General features: G+C 39.9%; 1 pseudogene; it reads left to right on the forward strand.

Moving 5' to 3' along the window:
* Positions 1-13,019: 13,019 nt before the first annotated feature.
* LOC127680169 (oogenesin-1-like) lies at positions 13,020-15,521 on the forward strand (annotated as a pseudogene).
* The last annotated feature ends 5,446 nt before the right edge of the window (positions 15,522-20,967 follow it).

Consider the following 20,967-nt stretch of genomic DNA (forward strand, 5'->3'; position numbering starts at 1 on the left):
GCAGGTAGGTCCAGAGGGAATTTTATGAGACAGAGGTGCCTCATTGCTTCAGAATCAGAGAATGCTCTGGATGTAGAGAATATGAGTCTCACTAACTGGTCTTGGGTTATCAGTGTTCACTGGCTATAGACTACTTTTCTCCACGGTGATACTCCGTCAGATCTAGAATTAGAAAGGAGATGTGACAGAAGAACTCAAATTCAGAGTCGTTTGAGAAGAACTGGATGATGACAGATTTTCATTGTAAATGCACTGTTTTGTATTTTTTGTTGTTGTTTTTATTGCTGTTGCTGTTGCTGCTGCTGCTGCTGTTGAAGCTGCTGTTCTTATCATTTGAGAAAAGTCCTCACTAAAGTAGCCCTGGCTATAACTCTCTACTTAGATTAGGCTAGCCCCCAAGCCATTGAAATATCCATGCTTCTTCCTGAAAAATAATGGGACAAATAGCATGTGCACCCACACCTAGTGTTTAAGAGAGTTCCAAATACATCCGATACAATTTCATCCTTTTTTCATTTGCTTTTTGCGAAGATCTTTATTCCTATTCAGGTTATACCTAAACATCTGTGTGCGATTTGTAATTGAAAATACATTCCTTTTTGTGCAAGTACATAGTATAAAGAAGTATAAACCAAATTTTGAGAGTCTTTCACATTATTTCTTTAAAAAAATCCTCTGTACATGTACTGGCTGGTTGTGTGTGTCAACTTGACACAGGCTGGAGTTATCACAGAGAAAGGAGTTTCAGTTGGGGAAGTGCCTCCATGAGATCCAACTGTGGGGCATTTTCTCAATTATTGATCCGGGGGGGAGGGCCCCTTGTGAGTGGTACCACTTTTGGGCTGATATTCTTGGGTTCTATAAGAGATCAGGCTGAGCAAGCCAGGGGAAGCAAGCCTGTAAGGAACTTCCCTCCATGGCTCCTGCATCAGCTCCTGCTTCCTGACCTGCTTGAGTTCCAGTCCTGACTTCCTTTTGTGATGAACAACAATGCAGAACTGTAAGCTGAATAAACCCTTTCCTCCCCAACTTGCTTCTTGGTCATGATGTTTGTGCAGGAATAGAAACCCTGGCTAAGACAGTACCCATCTCTCTATTGAAATTAGCAAAATTTGTCAAAATCCCATATGTATTATTTTAGACTTTAATACAGTGCAAGGTGAATTAGAACCGAGAACCAGGCTTATTAAACTTTAAGTGTTCTCCCTCTATGCTCCAACTTACAACCAAATCTTGCCTTCTGATAGGTTGCTTCTGTCCCAAACCCATGTTGCTTGGCTTTAGTTTCATTATCTTCATTGCTGGAGTTCCCTTTCTGAAAGCAGAAAAATCCACAGTAACCTGAAATTCCAGAGGTAGATTCAGTGTATATTTCCCCACAGCAGATTCTTTTTTTTAAATTCTGTATATTCTTTATTTACATTTCAAATGATTTCCCCTTTTCTGGCTCCTGACTCCTTGAAAGTCCTAGAAGCCCTTTTTCCTCCCCCTGTTTCCCCATCTACTCCTTCCCACTTCCCTGTTCTGGTATTCCCCTATACTGCTGCACTGAGTCTTTCCAGAACCAGGGGCCACTCCTCTGTTCTTCTTGGACATCATTCAATATGTGGATTATGTCTTGGGTATTCAAAGTTTCTAAGCTAATATCCACTTATCAGTGAGTGTATACCATGATTGATCTTTTGAGACTGGGTTACCTCACTTAGTATGATATTCTCCAACTCCATCCATTTGTCTAAGAATTTGATGAATTTATTGTTTCTAATGGCTGAATAGTACTCCATTGTGTAAATATACCACATATTTTGTATCCATTCCTCCGTTGAGGGATGCCTGGGTTCTTTGCAGCTTCCGTCTACTACAAATAGGGCTGCTAGGAACATAGTGGAGCATGTATCCTTATTGCATGCCAGGGAATCCTCTGGGAGTGGTAAAGCAGGGTTCTCCAGAAGTGCCATGCCCAGATTTCTGAGGAACCACCAGACAGATTTCCAAAGTGGTTGCACCATCTTGCAACCCCAAAAGCAGTGGAGGAGTGTTCCTCTTTCTCCACATCCTCGCCAACACCTGCTGTCTCCTGAGTTTTTGACCTTAGCCATTCTGACTGGTGTGAGGTGAAATCTCAGGGTTGTTTTGATTTGCATTTCCCTAAGGATTAATGATGTTGAACATTTCTTAAGGTGCTTCTCATCCCTCCGAAGTTCTTCATGTGAAAATTCCTTGATTAGCTTGGTACCCCACTTTTTAATGGGGTTATTTCATTCTCTTGGTTCTACCTTCTTGAGTTCTTTGTATATATTAGATATTAGCCCTCTGTCGGATTTAGAGTTGGTGGAGATCTTTTCCCAATCTGTTGGTTGAAGTTTTGTCCTTTTGATAGTGTCCTTTGCCTTACATAAACTTTGTAGTTTTATGAGGTCTCATTTGTCTATTCTTGATCTTAGAGCATAAGCTATTGGTGTTCTATTCAGTAACATTTCCCCTGTGCCCATGTACTCACAGGTCTTCCTCAGTTTGTTTTCTATTAGTTTCAGTGTGACAGGTTTTATGTGGAGGTCCTTGATCCATTTGGAGTTGAGCTTACTACAAAGAGATAAGAATGGATCAATTCTCACTCTTCTGCATGCTGACCTCCAATTGAACCAGCACCATTTGTTGAAAAGGCTATCTATTTTCCACTGGATGCTTTCAGCTCCTTTGTTGAAGATCAAGTGACCATAGGTGTGTGGGTTCATTCCTGGATCTTCAATCCTATTCCATTGATCTGCTTGCCTGACATTGTACCAATACCATGCAGTTTTTATCACTATTGCTCTGTAGTAAAGTTTGAGGTCTGGGATACTGAATCCCCCAGAAGTTGTTTTACTGTTTAGAATAGTTTTAGCTATCCTGGGTTTTTTGTTATTCCAGATGAATTTGAGAATTGCTCTTTCTAGCTCTATGAAGAACTGAGTTGGGATTTTGATGGGGATTGCATTGAATCTGTAGATTGCCTTTGGCAAGATCTCCATTTTAACTATATTAATCATGCCAATCCATGAGCATGGAAGTTTTTTCTGTTTTCTGAGATTTTCTTTGATTTCCTTCTTCAGAGATCTGAAGTTTTTGTCATATAGGTCTTTCCCTTGTTTGGTTAGAGTCACACCAAGATACTTGATGCTGTTTGTGGCTATTGTGAAGGGTGTCATTTCCCTAATTTCTTTCTCAGTCTGTTTATACTTTGAGCAAATAAAGACTACTGATTTGCTTGAGGTGATTTTGTAGCCAGCCACTTTGCTGAAGTTGTTTATCAGCTGTAAGAGTTCACTAGTAGAATTTTTTGGGTCACTTAAGTATACTATCGTATCATCTGCAAATAGTGATAGTTTGACTTCTTCCTTTCTGATTTGTATCCCTTTGACCTCCTTATGTTGTCTAATTGCTCTAGCTAAAACTTCAAGTACTATATTGAAAAGATATGGAGAGAGAGGACAGCCTTTTCTAGTCCCTGATTTTAGTGGGATTGCTTCAAGATTCTCTCCATTTAGTTTGATGTTGGCTACCGGTTTGCTGTATATTGCTTTAACGATGTTTAGGTATGGGCCTGGAATTCCTGTTCTTTCCAATACTTTTAGCATGAAAGGATGCTGGATTTTGTCAAATGCTTTTTCTGCATCTAATGAGATGAAAACATCCAGTGGAAAAAAGATAGCCTTTTCAACAAATGGTGCTGGATCAATTAGAGGTCAGCATGCAGAAGAATGTGGAATTGATCCATTCTTATCTCCATGTACTAAACTTCACGCCAAGTGGATCAAGGACGTCCATGTGAAACCAGACACACTGAAACTAATAGAAAAGAAACTGGGGAAGACCCTTGAGGACATGGGCACAGGGGAAAAGTTCCTGAACATATCACCAATAGCTTATGCTTTAAGATCAAGAATTGACAAATGGGACCTCATAAAATTACAAAGTTTCTATAAGGCAAAGGACACTGTTAAAAGGACAAAACGGCAACCATCAAATTGGTAAAGGATATTCACCAACCCCACATCTGATAGAGGGCTAAAATCCAATACATACAAAGAACTCAAGAAGTTAGACCCCAGGGAACCAAATAACCCTATTAAAAATGGGGTACAGATCTTAACAAAGAATTTACACCTAAAGAAATTTGGATAGCCGAGAGGCACCTTAAGAAGCACTCAACATCATTAGTCATTAGGGAAATGCAGATCAAAACAACCCTGAGATTTCACCTTACACCAGTCAGAATGGCTAAGGTCAAAAACTCAGGAAACAGAAGGTGTTGGCAAGGATGCGGAGAAAGAGGAACACTCCTCCACTGCTGGTGGGGATGTAAGATAGTACAACCTCTGTGCAAATCAGTCTGGAGGTTCCTCAGAAAACTAGACATGAGACTTCCGGAGGACCCTGCTATACCTCTCCTGGGCATATACCCACAGGATTCCCCGGTATGCAATAAAGACACATGCTCCATTATGTTCATAGCAGACTTATTTATAATAGCCAGAAGCCGGAAAGAACCCAGATGCCCCTCAAAGGAGGAATGGATACAGAAAATGTGGTATATTTACACAATGGAATACTACTCAGCAATTAGAAACAATGAATTCACAAAATTTTTAGGCAAATGGTTTGATCTGGAAAATATCATCCTAAGTGAAGTAACCCAATCACAAAAGAATACACATGGAATGCAATCTCTGATAAGTGGATATTAATTAGCCCAGAAGCCCTGAATACCCAAGGCACAAATTGCATAACAAATGACTCCCATGAAGAAGTATGGAGAGGGTCCTGATCCTGGAAAGGATTGATCTAGCATGGGAAGGGAATATAAGGACAGAGAAAAAGGAGGGAGGTGATTGGACAAGGGATGAAGAGAAGAAGGTTTATGGGACATATGGGGAGGGGGGATCCGGGAAAGGGGAAATCATTTGGAATGTAAACAAAGAATATAGAAAATAAAAATATTTAAAAAAAAAGAAAAGAAAAAAAAAACAAATAAAGCTGCTATGAAAATAGTGGAGCACTAAAAAAAACCTCTTTGGAATATGCTCTGAGTAGCAGGAAGTCTCGTTCTAGATATTTAGATATTCTAGATATTTAGAATCAATTAGCTGGCGATACATGGGAGACTGACAGGGTCCTCATTAATTTTTGGTTATGGAATTTCTTCCCTGCAATAGAAACCCTAAGTCAGGTTGGTACCAGCATAGAACCATATTGTTGAGATAGTCCTGTGCATGTTTAGGGTTGTAATGACTTTAGATTTGGGGTTAGAAAAGTCTCTGAGTGTTGAGAACTAAATGGAAATGCCTTGAGGAGCTTGAAAGACAAGATGAGAATGTTGAAATTCTCAGGTCTGAAGTTTTAGAGAGAAATTTAGTGACTCTATCAGGGCTATTTGCTATTTTGAATTGAGATTCTCAGGTTCTGGTTAGCTGGAGCTGAGGAATCAGCTGTGGTTAACTAGCTACCATAACCAGTAAAGTGAAACTTTGCTTTGCTGGGATAGTTGATGCTGGTCATCTAGAACTGAGAAACTGGCAGTGATTAAGAAGCGACCAACATCACTAGGTGAAATTTATTGGGAAGAGTTTCTTGAGAACACAGAGAACCTGTGTTAAGGTAGGAGTTGTGAGACAGAGGCAGGCAGATATCTGTGATTGCCAGGTGAACCTGGTCTATAAAATCAGTTCTGGGAAAGCCAGTGATACCCAGTGAAACTGAATCTCAAAGCAAAAACAAAAAAAATATATATCAAATAGGTTAACATATATCAAATAGTTTAAGAGTTCTTTCTGTACTTGCACAGGACCTGACTTGGAGTTCCAGTACCCATATTATGCAGCTATAATGTCTTTAAATCCAGTTCCAGGGAATCTTATGTCCCTTCTTGTTTCTGTGAGTGCTTGCACATACTTGCACACAAATACAGCCATGTACTCATATAAATTATTTTAATAAAGAAAATAAAGTATTGAATGAATTTTTAAAATGCAGTAAAAAAATGGGCTGTAAAAATAACACACTACAGACTTGCACAGGAATGAGAGTTCATGCCTTTCCCCCTAGCTGAGCCTGAGATGGAGACATTTAAACATTTGGGGCATCGAATATGCTCAGAGTTACTATCTCTGAAGTGAGGGTCCAACAGCAAGACCAATGGGGACCAATGAGATGCTCAGTCTAGTGATAAGCATCTATTTCTTTGTCTTCCAGGGAGTCATCTAGAATAAAACTCTGTGCTCCTGATATTCCAGGCCTGTGCCCCTGATATCCCAGTCCTAGATCTGTGCTCCCTGCTCCCCCAATATTATGCTCTTACCCACAGTAAGGGAAGGTTGATCCAGTACTTTCTCTCTGTGGAGATGACTTTCTCTGTGGTCCATGGAGATGGATGCATAAATTTGGGGATACCTTGAGATCTATGAAACAGTATTTCCCAGAAGGGTAAAGTGAGAACAGTGAGTTCCAAAGTAACAATTCTCAGGAGAGTCATGTAACAAGTGAGTGGTGGTTTCCTCATGTCCTTTCTCATGTGTGCTGTGTGAGATGGGTGGTTATATTAAGAGTAGAGTAAAATTATACATTCTGAACTCATAGACAGAGATAGATATTTTTGTCCATGCATCTGCCAAGTTATGCTTAAAAGCAGTGTCTCATCCCAAGATATAGACTGAGTTCTCTAAAGAGTCAAATAAGATGAAGATAGTATTTACCTGCAGGGATGCTATTGCATCTTTAATATATCCTAGAATTCAAGAAAATGCAGGGAGCCTGCTATAGAATGCCTTCACACAAGTCATCATTGCAACCTCAAGTGGGTAGAGTACAAGTCCAGAATCTCCTGCTGGAGTTTAGCTGTGTGGTAGGGGAATTCCTTCAGAATGAGCATATAAATGCTATTTCCAAAGAAATTGACCCTGAAGGTGGGCACAGCATTGTGTATCTTTAACTCAAGCCCTCCAGAGGTAGAGGAAAGCAGACCCTGACAAAAGCAATAAGCCCAAAATCTAAATTGTCTTAGAGATGAAGCCTGAAATGCATTTTCAGTTGTTAGAAATAAGTTTTCAGTCACAAAGAAAGAGACCATCACATGTGTGCATTGCATGGACACACAGCTTACTCTCTTAAGAGGGCACATTAGGGAGATGAATCACAGGAAAACAGAAAGTGGGCTTGGAGTTTATTACAACTCACTCAGTGACTTTTTGATATCAGCTGGGAATAGAACTCACAGTCCTGTTTGATTGCCTAGTTGGAAAAGAATTGACACGTGGCTTGCTTTGGGGGAATCAAGGAGTCCCTGCTCCTTGCTATTCAATTCCTGAAACAGGTCTTTTGTATTTTTGTATGAACAAAGGTCTCTCTCTCTCTCTCTCTCTCTCTCTCTCTCTCTCTCTCTCTCTCTCTCTCTCTCTCTCTCTTTCTCACTCTCCCTCTCTCTCGTTCTCTAACATTTGTGCAAAGGTTTGCAAGTTCCCACAGATAAACAAATTAATTTTTTTTTGTCTTAGAAACAAACTTCATGGCATTCCATGAAAGTTTGATTATTTCTTTTGTTGGTTTGTTTTAAGACAGTATCCACCTGCCATCTCACACATGCGTTTAATTTAAGCACTGCAGGGGTGATGGGGAGAGACAGACAGATACAGACTGAGAGAGAGAGAGAGAGAGAGAGAGAGAGAGAGAGAGAGAGAGAGAGAGAGAGAGAGAGAGAGAGAGGAGGGAGGGAGAGGTCTGGAACCACAGTCCTAAAGAATGTACCAGATACAATGCAGAGACTGGATTCTCCTTTCTCTACCACCCTTTTCTTCTGGGAAACTGAGGGCAGCTTTTTTCTGGTAGCCACCTTTCTTTATTTTGGTTTGGATGTACATGAGATTAGAAGAAATTATGTCCCTTAGCTAGACTCTCCTCAAGCTTACTCTGTAGCTAAAGCTGACTTTAAACTCATCTGGTTGGCATCCTCCCACCTCAGCCTTCTCAAGCTGCCACAGCTGATGATGAACAGAGCACCCAAGATCAGCCTTGAACTCCAGAGACTGCAATCAGACTAGGGGCTCCTAAGCAGATAGGGCAAGGGGATTAAAGTCCACAGCCACAATGCTACATCTACTCCAACAAGGCCATACTCCTGACAGTGCCACTCCCTAGGCCATGCACATACAAACCATCACAGTCTTGAACTCAGAGATCCCCCTAACTCTGCTTTACAAGTGATGTGAGCAAAGGCATCAGGCACAATCTTCAATAAATAAATTCTTGACTATGGATCTGGTCTAAGATTCTTCCTGTGTACAGGTCCAATTTAGCAACACTGTTCAAATCTGAAAATGAGCAGGTAGGTGGAGACTAAATTATTGAATCAGAAGCTGACTTTGGCTGGGAGGGTGTGGCTACAAAGGGAGGGTTCAGCTGAAACATATACAATAAGTGAAAGCAGGCGGAGAAACTCTCAGTTTCTTGGAGCTTGGAGTCACAGCCTTCCCCTGCCTGAATATGGTGTTTTGTTACCAGTGTCCAGATCAAGTAAGTCCTTCAGTTCCATAAAGATACCTCATCCTATGCAATCTAGTCTAGCCTTGTCATCACTTGAAATTTTGGTTATATACAGTATTACATGTTGTTTCTTCTTTTTTGAGATAAGTTCTGCTAGATAAGATTGCCTGGCCTATAACATAGGTATTCTGTACTTTTTGGCTAATATCTACTTACCAATTAGTATATACCATGCATGTTATTTTGAATCAGGATGATATTTTCTAGTACCATCCATTTACATGCAAAATTCATGATGTCCTGGTTTTTAATAGCTGAATAGTATTCCATTGTGTAAATGAATCACATTTTCTGTATCCATTCTTGGGTTGAGGGCTATCTGGGTTGTTTCCAGCTTCTGGTATTTACAAATTAGGCAGCTTTGAACATAGTGGAGCATGTGTCTTACAGTATGATGGGGCATCTTTTGAGTATATGCCCAGGACTGGTATAGCTTGCTCATCAGGTAGAAATGTTTCCATTTTCTGAGGAACCACCACATTGATTTCCAGAGTGGTTTCACCAGTTTGCAATCCCACAGCAATGGAGTAGTGTTTTCTTTCTCCATATATTCACCAGCATAGGCAGTCACCTGAGTTTTTGATCTTAACCTTTCTGAAAGTTGTAAGTTAGAATCTCAAGGTCATCTTGATTTGCTTTTACCCGATGACCAAGGACTTTGTATATTTCTTTAAGTGATTCTTGGCCATATAATATTTTACTCTGGTTAAATTAAGGCAAGTATTGAAGAAGCTGAAGGGGAGGGTGACCCCATATGAACACCACTAGTCTCAACTAACCTGGACAACCAAGAGCTCCCAGAGGCTGAATTAACCAACCAGGCAGCAAATACAGGCTGGTACAAACCACAGACACTTTAGTATAACAGAGGAATGACTGCTCGGACTTCAATGAGAGAAGAAGTGACTAAATGTAGAGAGACTTAAAGCCCTACAGAAGGGAACCACCCTCTTGAAGGCAAGGGGAAGGAAAGATTTAATGAAAAACTATGGGAGGGGGTTATGGTTCAAATGCGAATTAAAAAAAAAAAAAAGATCAGCAGGCCTAAAACAGAGATTCTCCTACTTAGACCACCTCAGGGCTGTGTAAGCAGAATATCCAATTGTGTTCTCAATTACATCCAATTATTAATTGGGCCATAGTGAGTTCTGTGGGATATTTTTGATTTATATAGATTTGTTTTTGTCTTTTGAGACAGTCTCACCAAAAAAAATGTCAGGGTGAGCTTGAATTCTTCTTCTTCTTCTTCTTCTTTTTTTTTTTTTTTTTTTTTTTTTTTTTTTTTTTTTAGTTTTTAGTTTTTTGGATTTGGTTTTTTGGAGACAGGGTTTCTCTGTACAGCCCTAGTTGTCCTAGAACTCACTCTGTAGACCAGGCTGGCCTCGAACTCAGAAATCCACCTGCTCCTTCCTCCCATAGTACTGGGATTACAGGTGTGCGCCACCACGTGAGCTTGAATTCTAATCACTCTGAGCTGGTATGAGTCCCTTTACAACTGATCTTTGTGTCACTTTTAAACTGGAATTCTTTGGTGTGCTTTTAAGCTCAGCAATAGGAGGGCAGAGGGAGGCTGTGAGTGTCAAACAGCTAGGTATTAAAAGTGTCTTTAAAAATGACAAAACAAGGGGCTGGAGAGATGGCTCAGAACACTGAGTATCCTTCCAGAGGTACTCTATTTAATTCCCAATAACTATATGGTGGCTCACAATCATCTTAATGGGATCTGATGCCCTCTTTGAGTGTGTCTGAAGACAGGGACAGTGTACTCATATTCAATAGTTTAAAAAAAAGATACATGACTAAACAAATAAGGCAAAACAAGCAAATACAAAATACCAAAAACCAAATGGTATTTGCATCTCTTCAGTGATACATTGAAGAGTTCCTCTCTTATTTTTGAGGAACACGGGATGTCTTCAAACTTCTAAGAAGATGGCTGCATATATATGCATGTGTGTGTGTTTGTGTGTCTGTGTGTGTGTGTGTGTGTATGTGTGTGTGTATCTAATATGCCTTATATCTCAATCACAGCTTTCTTTACTCCTCTCCTCCCATACACTCCCCTGAGTACAACAGGAAGGCAGAGGTTAGATGGTGTCTTAAGTTTGATGCCAGCCAAATTTATTTATTTATTTTTATTGAATATAATCTTCATGTACATTTCAAATGTGAAACCCCAGTGTCCCCCTTCCCTGAAAACCTCCAACCCCTTCTTACACACGCTACCTCAATGCCACCACCTGACTCACTCACACTCCCCCCCACCCCCACACCCCATACTCCACACATACTCCCCACTCAATTTCCCTTTGTTGGGGCATCTATTGAGCCTTCACACGACTAAGGACTACTCCTCCCACTGTACTCCTCCCACTGATACCCAACAGGGCATTCCTCCGCCACATTTTTGGCTGGAACCATGTGTTGATGGTTTAGTCTCTGGGAGACTTGGGTCATCTGGGTGGCCAACATCCTTGTTCTTCCCGTGGGGCTGTAAACCCCTTCAGCTCTTCTGGGCCACCTCCAACTCATTTGGGGACCCCACACTCAATCCAATGGTTGACTGATAGCATCTGCCTCTGTATGTGTAAGCCTCTGGCCGGGCCCCTTCTGAGACAACCATGACATGCTCATTTTTGTATGCGCATCTTGTCGTTCATAATAGTGTCAGGGTTTGGTGACTGTTTATAGGATGAATCCCTAGGTAGAACACAGATGTCCAACAGAGAAATGGATACAGAAACTGGTATATATACACAATGGAGTACTATTCAGCTATTAAAAACAATGAATTCATGAAATTCTTAGGCAAATGGATGGAACTAGAAAGTATCATCCTGAAAAAGGTAACCCAATCACAAAAGAATACACAAGAGTATATTCACTCAGTGACAAGTGGATGTTAGCCCAAAAGCTCAAAATAAACAAGTTACAATTCACAGACCACAGGAAGCCCAAGAAGAAGGAGGAATGAAGTAGGGGTGCTTTGGTTCCTCTGAGAAAGGGAACAAAATACTCACAGGAGCAATAAATGAGACAAAGTATGGAGCAGAGACTGAAGTAAAGGCCAGCCAGTCAAATTTATATAGAAAGTTTCAAAACAGTCATGGATAAGACCATGTCTCTAAGAAGTAAAACGAAAAAACAATAAACAAACAAGGTATTCCCATATGCTCATTGTTACATGGTATATTCTTTTCACAGAACCCAGGATGTGTTCAAACTTTCAGAAAGTATCCTGATTCTTTTTAATACATGTTTTAAAGAAAAATCTGAATATCACTTGAAATTAAAATTCCCCCTCTTTTTTTTTTACTTGTTTTGGTATTCCATTAGTATTTTCAGGTCTCAGCCTCACTGTTCTGGTGCTATAGAAGTAACCAGTTATGACATTGAGCTAGTGAGACTCCTGTATTTACCATGTAAATTATAATCTCCATCTCATAGTGTCTACTTTCTGCATGGTTTGTAAAGAGTTACAGACTGTGTCAATGACTACTGAAGGTTTACTGACTTTAGTGCTTTTTCCTATTCTCTTTAGCTCTGTAGCTTGCAGAAGTCAAGCTTGGAGCCTTTTCAACTCCCTCTCCAAAAGGCCAGTAGGGGTGATAATCAAAGATTAATGTCAATAATTTGTGAGAGGACTTTCAAATATGTTGTGAGTTATTCCATGCAGTGTGCCTGAATAGAGACTGTGGAAGTTGGGGAACTGTTTTCTTTGCTTTCTTTGAAGGCCTTTTTTTGTTTTTTCAAGACAGAGTTTCTCCGTGTAGCCCTGGCTGTCATGGAAATTACTATGTAGACCAGGCTGGCCTCGAACTCAGAAATCTGCCTGCCTTTTCCTCCCAAGTGCTGGGATTAAAGGTGTGCGCCACCACCACCTGGCTCTTTGAAGGGCTTGAAAGTGAAGCACAGTTTATTCATCATCAAACAACTTCCTGAGCCTTCAGAGTTCCTGGCCATCCCTTCTCAGTGGGATGTATTCACCCTTGCTGCAATTAGATGTGGCCTTTGGGAACTAGGAGACATTGAAAAAGCTTCACACTGCCAGAGAGAATTCTGGCAGCAGAATCTGCACAGGCCAGATCAAGCAGGTCTTGATTATATATGCTATAGTGGCACAGGCTAAGCATTGGTGGAACACATATGGAATCTCAGCGATATGGAGGCACAGGCAGGCAAATCTCATTGAGGTCTAGACCAGTGTGGTCTATAAAGCAAGTTTCAGGACAGCCAACAAACAATACAGGTAGTTCTATAAAGACCCTTATCTGAAAAAAAAAAAGAAAAGAAAACTGAGGGTGCTCAAATAGCTAAACTCATCGTCATCTAGTCCTGACTCTTCCTTGTGTGGGTAGACAGGCTTCCCAAGTTTCTTGTCATTAATGATAATTTTTTATCCACATCCCTAGGATCTATTTTCTGCATCGTCAGAAGAAGACACAATGCATTTTTACTCCCCACACACCCTCCAGAAGCTGTCAATTCAGAGCCTACTGAAGGATGAGACATTGGCCATTTCTGCGCTCATGTACCTGCCTAATGTGCTGTTCCCACTAATGTTTGAGGAGGCATTCAATCATGGACATACAAAGATCTTAAAGGCCATTATATCTCGGTGGCCCTTCCCACACCTTTGTTTAGGAATGATAAATGAATGCAACCTGGAGGATTTGAAGGCTATACTTGAGGGATTAGATATACTGCTTGCAAAAAAGGATCCCTCCAGGTAGGCAAGATCAACTGGGGTTGGAGGAAGGTTTTCTGAGGGCTGAGAATGAGTAATTTAGGGACAGAGAATATTTGTCCAACCATGAATTAGAGGCTTCTGATCTTCAATTTTTTTCTTCACCCCATATTCAGGTCTGCTTTTCCCTGGGTGTGGAGGATTAGAGGGATGTAGAAGTGTTACCTTAGTCTCAGCTATCTCTGAAAATAATTGCTAATGTAGAAGACAGAAAAGAGTAGACATAACAAGTGAGGAATAGGCCTTTCTTTCATTCCTCAAAGGTACAACTGGAATGAAGTTGGGAATAAGTAGCCTGGAATGAAGGGGAAGTAAGACATGGCTAAAAAATGCTCCTCTTGCAAAAAAAAATGCTATGCATTTACTGAGTATGTAACACTTAGGATTTAATTATAGGCACAGGAAAAGGCAAAGTTTTGGAAGAAAGAGCTGAAGTATGAGATATGAAGAGAATCCATGCATAGTGTGAAAGATGTGTTTTTCTTTATCTTCTAAGAATCACATTCTTTTCTCCCACAGTGGGTGCAAACTCAGAGAGCTCAATTTGTTTGATAAAAATCATGACTTGTCGGAGTTAGAGGACGGATGCCCTGAAGGTGAAGGCTTTTCAGAGTTCATGACACAGAATCAGCCAATGGAGAAGAGTCCTGACGGTGAAATGAAGAAAGAATTGAAGGTGGCATGTGAACTCAGTCTCGTGGAGAGCAGACTTGATGAATCTATCACATACTTGTTTCAGTGGGCTCAGCAGAGAAAGGATTCCATTCATCTGTGCTGTAGAGAGCTGAAGATTTATGGCTTAACCAAAACCACATTCATAGAAATCTTCAAAAATGTACATGCAGGCTATATACAGACACTTGTCCTAAGAAATAGCTGCATAGAAGACTTGGCTTTTCTTATTTCCTACTTGAGACAGATGAACAGTCTTTCCACACTCATTCTAGACCACATCACAGGTACCTTCTTCATGGGTGATTCTGTAAAGCTTGATGAGGAGAAAATATTCAGATTGATTTCTCAACATCCCACACTCCACTGTCTCCAGAATCTCTATTTACATGCAATCTCCTTTACAAAGGGCAACCTGAAAGAATACCTCAGGTAAGGAAGGATTGAGAGGGTCAAGTAGACCAGAGAAAACAGATCTCTTTTCTTTTCTTTTTGTTTTTTAAACCGGGGAGTCCTTGATTATCTGGCCACCATAAACTTAGCACTATTAGAGACATAGCATATATGAGCAGATGACCTCTGTGCTAAGATATGAATGACTATGCATAAGTATGCTTCTTATTGCTAATGTGTGAAAGGTTTTAAGTCGAGAAACAGATTGAGTAGATGAGAAATATGCAGCACTGGATTTCAAGGTAAAGACAGGATCATGGCCTTTGGAGGAACAAAATTAGTAGTTGTTAAATGTTGTTTGAGACAAATAGTTCTCCCTACCTGTACCGTGTTGACCTGATATATCCACTGGTGTGGTCTCCAACAATGCCCTGAATTGTGCCTATGGTGATACCTACAGACCTCAGACTTTAATCTTGTGAGTTGTGTCAGTAAACAACAGAAGGCTGTGTCTGGGGTTGACCTCAATATATAATCAGTATGAGTTTGGGAGAAGTGTCATCTGCTTAGATGCCAATCATATCTTCAACCTTTGCCAAAAAGCAATCATTTGTTCTCTACCCAGGTGCCTGAAGAAGCCTTTGAAGAAACTTTGCATCATTAACTGTGAACTCTCACAGTCAGACTTGGATTTTCTGCCCTATTGTCTGAATATTTTGGAGCTCAAATATCTGCAGCTTAATACTATCTATTTATGTGATTTATTCCTTGAACCTCTTGGATTTCTCCTTGAGAGAGTTAGAGATACTCTGGAAACCCTGGATTTGGAATCATGTTGTTTAGAAGACTCTCATTTCAGTGTCCTGATGCCTGCCTTAAGCCAATGTTCTCAGCTCAGAGAGGTTAATTTATATGATAATAATGTCTCTCTTCCTATCCTGAAACAAATTCTACAGCACACAGCCCAGTTGAGTGAGCTGACCTTTGAATGGTACCCTGCCCCTCTGGAGTGCTATGATGAGAGTGGTATAATACTATCAAATAGATTCAAAAATCTTTGTCCTGAGCTCCTTGATATACTGAGGGCCAAAAGACAGCCCAAGGAGGTCATCTTTGAAACAATCCCATGCTCTAAATGTAGTGGGTCCTATATTTATGATCTTGAGAAAAAATTTTACTTTGATGCAGAAAACATGTAAGATTGATTGTGAAACAGAGAAATGGAAGCTTAGTATTGAGTATTGATGAACTCCTAAGCGAATGGACACTGCTGAGTGGAGCATGGAAATGTCAATCACCTAAAGGACTGAGACACATTGAGAAGCAAAGATCATCTTCTGAGCTAATGAATGGATGTTGCATGTGCAGAAAGTATCATGCATTCTCTTCTCCTCTAGGATTATTGTAGTTTGAGTGCGTTACAATAGAGGTACCATTTTATGAGATTGACACCACACACACACACACACACACACACACACACACATACACACACACTGTTGACTGTATACAATAAATGTTTTGACTTTCTGGGTTGCTAGTATGTCCCTATCAGAGCACAATGCCTAATCTTTTCCAGCATTTCTATACCTGTGTCTGTTTTCTTCATTCCTCATCACCATAATTATATGTCAATGTTAGATTTGTGAAGTTCATTTCATCCCAGGAACAGGTGTCATTAATGGGACCCAAAGAACATGATTTCCCATTGAGCTCAATGTTTGAGAAAGAAATTAATATATAGTACATTCAGTTCACAATTACTGAGTCAGATGTGGATAAACATGAGATGAGGGGATACGTCTCTTTAGCAGTTAATAAAATGAGGACCAAGTAAATAACAAGGCAGGCACATATCAGGTACTATGTCTCTGTATTTATCCTTTGCTAGAAGATAATATTTGCAACATAACTCGGAGCTATGATATCAAAACGAGAATGACATGAAGTGACCTTAAGCCATTTAGTTATTTATACTTAAAGAACAGTTTATATGTTGACTAATAAGAACTTCAGAGATATAGTCCTACAACCATCACCCGGCTCTCTCTGACAGTTCCTCGCAGGAGACTCCCAAGATTCATGTGTAGTGCATCTTAAGGTATTGAGGTGATTCACAGTAGTTTGCAGAGAAGAGGATATTCTATATGGAAATTACCACAGTCTGCTCTTCAATTCTTATCTTTGACATCATTGTTGGCCCCTGTATCTGGATCTATTGCCATGGGGCTCTGTGTCACTGGCTCGTTATGCATCTTATCTTCTTCTCTAGGGGCTATGGAGTGCTGAGAATAAATATGTACACCTCCATACCAGGCTACTTTGTTTTGAAAAATTTACCAGTATGTTCTTCATGAGATTCTGTGACTATCCCAAGACAATTTTAAACCATAAGTTTTATGGAAGGATGCTTATAGAGGACAGAAGATTTTTCTGGTTGAAAGTCAGGAATGAATCATTATGTAAGGATCCTCAGAGTCAGCCCAAGACGCCCTAAAACCAAGTTCTAAGCACAAAAGAGATCTATGTGTCTCAAAGGGACAAGGGAAAGTGATATGAGACAAGACAGGAGCTAGAAGACCAGGGTGAAGAGGAAGGGACAAGGGAAAGTGATATGAGACAAGACAGGAGCTAGAAGACCAGGGTGAAGAGGATGGGACAAGGGAGAGTGTAAAGGACTGTCTTTGGGGGCAGGGCAGGTGCAAAGGACTCCTTCTAGATAGAGAATAATACCTAGCCTATAGGCAGAAGGCATGTTACAAAGCTAAAAGTGCAAGCCCCATGTGAAGCACCTTGAGGTATTTAATTCAGCTTGATAATTAGGTAAACCAAAGGGAATCTTTGATTGCTGGACTTTAAAGATGGGCCTTGATAGTGAGCCTCAAGAGGAGGAAGGGTCCAAAAAAAGGCATGGATTTAGGGGCTACCTTTTGAAGTGTAATCTAATGGTTTTCAGCAAAACACAGGGATGAAGGACAAGGACACACCCTGCCAGGGCCATGTTTGTCGTCATCAGGCTGGCTACAGTACCATCATTGAGGCAGGAGAATTGTTGAGACTTAAAGTTTCAAATTAATCTGCAGATCAAGACCATGTATTAACAAAACAAAACCAAAAATCCATCTTCCCCCAAAACAATGTACACACATAACCTCTCACTCAGTTTACTAATACATGACTAAATAAATAAGATTCAGCAGTTGGGAATGATTCACTGAATAGGCTCTGGACTCTCAGCATAGCATGAAGATTTTTGCTTTCACAAAGTGCATTCCAGCAATGGAGACAATGACATTAATCCAGACAACATCAGTTTGGGGAAAAAAGCAACCAATGTGAACACAGATTTTTGTTGGAAGGTGGAACAGAGAGGGAGAATGGTGAAGGTTTAATGAATGAGGCTTGTTCTAAGAGTTCATGCACATCACACTGTGTTAAAGACTATAAATAATGTACATGGGATTTTTGTAAGATTTTGCTGCTTTTTTAAAGAGATTTTTGAGAAGTAATGTGAAATACTTTAAAAATTAGATTGGTAGTTCTTTATACATGCATTCAAGTAAAGGGAGGTATTTTCAATTACAAAGCACAAATAGGTGTTTAGGTATAACATGAATACAAATAAAAATTTCTGTCAAAAAAGAAAACCAAAAAATAATGGAAGTTGATGAGATGTATTTGAAACTGTCTTACAGGCATTTGCCATTAGTCCCATTACTCTGCAGGAAGAAGCAGGGAGATTTCAATGTGTTTGGGAACAGCCTGATCTAACAAGTGGGTTCTAGTCAGAGCTACGTTAGTGAGGCCTATTCGCAAATGACAACAATAAGAACTATAAAAATACAAAACACTGCATTTACAATCAAAACCAGTGTCTTCAACCAGTTCATCTTAATAGATTCTGAATTCGAGCACTTCTGTGTCATCTCCTGTCTAATGATTCTTGATTAGATGGAGTATCCCAGTGGAGGAAAGTGATTTAGAGGCAGTGAGGGCTTATAATAACAAGCTAAATGCAGCACCAGGCAGTAGGTCTCATCTTCTCTACTGACAGGGACCTCTCTGATTCTGAAGCAGCGAGACACCGGTCCCTCATAATTCTCTCTTCCATATCTACCACCAAGCCAAAACCTGTCATCTGGTTGGACACCTGAGTCCTACCAAATAATATATTTTGTTTACCTGAGACTTGCTTGAACATCAAGAGCCTATTTATTAAAACACTACCCAACACTTTTATTTAGTTAGTTAATACTTATATTTATCTTTGAGAAATGGTCATTTTCTGTGGCTCAGATTGATTTCAAAGACCAATTTGCAGCAATCCTCCTACATTAGCCTTCTTCCTAGTAGAATGACAGTTTAAAGCCAACATGCCAGACTGAGTTTTTTTTTCTTTGTTAGTCTATGTCTTTCTTTTGAGGAGTTGAGTCTATTGTTTTTAAGAGATATTAAGTAATAGTGATTGTTGCTTCCTGTTATTTTTTGATGCTATTTTTATGTTTGTGTGGGTATCTTCTTTTGGGTTTGTTGGAAGAAGATTACTTTCTTGCTTTTTCTAGGGTGTAGTTTCCCTCCTGGTGTTGTCAATTTCCATCAATTATCCTTTGTAGGGCTGGATTTGTGGACAGATAATGTGCAAATTTAGTTTTATCATGGACTATCTTGGTTTCTCCATCTATGATGATTGAGAGTTTTGCTGGGTATAGTAGCATGGGCTGGCATTTGTGTTCTCTTAGGGTCTGTATGAGGTCTGCCTAGGATTTTCTAGCTTTCATCATCTCTGGTGAGAAGTCCAGTGTGATTCTGATAGATCTGCCTTTATAGGTTACTTGCCTTTTTTCCCTTACTGCTTTTAATATTCTTTCTTTGTTTAGTGAATTTGGTGTTTTGATTATTATGTGCCAGGAGGATTTTCTGTTCTGGTCCAGTCTGTTTGGAGTTCTGAAGGCTTCTTGTATGTTCATGGACATGTTTTTCTCTAGATTGGGGAAGTGTACTTCTATAATTTTTTGAAGATATTCACTGGCCCTTTAAGCTGGAAATCTTCACTCTCATCTATACCTACAATCCTTAGGTTTGATCTTCTCATTGTGTCCAGGAGTTCCTGGATGTTTTGGGTTACTAGCTTTATGCATTTTGCATTTTCTTTTACTGTTGAATCAATGTTTTCTATGGTATCTTCAGCAACTGAAGATCTTTCAGGCTGAGTTTTATTTGCCTGTGGCACACATGATTCTTAGTGAAAGTCAGATTGGTGTTGCTTTATCTTTGACAGGAGAGATATCCACACCAAATCTCCTAAAAAATCTTCAGAAAACTTTGTGAAAACATCTTGTTATAACTGTGAAATCTGTACTGAAGTATATAATATCTAAGTTGGGAGCTCTGACAGTCATCTGCTATGTTAGCTACACAAAGGCTGAGGCAGGAGGATTACTTGGATCCATTAATGATAGGCAATGGCTCTAGATGTATAACAGAGTAAGAAGAGTTTTTGAAAAACAATTACATACTCTAGGATCAGCATTGCATAAACTAGTTATATTTAGATATGCCTGTCATCCCAGAATGCAAGAGTTTGTGACATGAGGATCAGAAACTCAATCACATCTTTGGCTAACTAGCAACTTTGTAGCCAGCCTGGGCTGTCTAAAACTTTTTCTCAAATCAATGTTACAACTGTGTTATGAAAAGGGAACAAAGCCCTTAGATCTCTGTCTGAAAGGGCTGCTGCAGAAGAGTCTAGCCCAGCACAAGGAATACAGTTACAGAAATCAAGAATGGGAGCAGAGCCAAACATGGCCACGTGTAACTTAATATGAGCATCTGGAAGGCAGAGGCAAGTAGATCTCTGTGAATTTGAGACCAGGATGATACACATATAAAGTAATAGGACAGTAAGAGATTTGTGGTTATTTCAGAAAAAGCCTGGGATTTAATCCAGAATGTTGATACATCTGCCACAAATTTCATTATGTCTAACCTCTGCAAACTAGCAAAACACCAAAAAGAAAAGGACAAACCAACAATTAGCCAATCACTATCAGTATCAGGCACATATTTTTAATTTCAGTGTTTTAACAGGAAAAGCAGGAAAATGAATCTCAGTATTTTGGGGGAACATCCAGGTCTATATGAAAACTTCCAGGCCAGCAATGTCTACATTTTTGAGAGCATTTCTTCATAAACTTTCAAGAACTGGACCAATAACTTAGATGTTTAGATTGCAGAGTTCACTTTCAGGGGAAAAGAGTTCAGTTTCTAGCAACCCTCTGACTACTCCCTCCTGATAAAGCACATACAACATCACTAAATTATATCCCATTCCATTGGCTCCATATTCAGGCCTACAACTATGGGTACTTTTCTGGTGTTTCTGGCACCAGCAACTCCAGGTAGAACTCTGGCTGTGACTACGTGTTCACCTTAAAGTAGACCAAAAAGGTCCAAACTATTTCCCATAGCCTGCCCCCCCTTCCAGGTCATATCTTTGTTAGAAGACTTCTTTCCCAGAGGCCAAGCAGATCTGGCAATATGATAAGCAACAATGGTACCCAAAACTTTAGAAGTCATGCAGC

The sequence above is a fragment of the Apodemus sylvaticus genome, chromosome 3, assembly GCF_947179515.1.
Source record: "Apodemus sylvaticus chromosome 3, mApoSyl1.1, whole genome shotgun sequence".
In the NCBI taxonomy this organism is placed as follows: Eukaryota; Metazoa; Chordata; class Mammalia; order Rodentia; family Muridae; genus Apodemus; species Apodemus sylvaticus.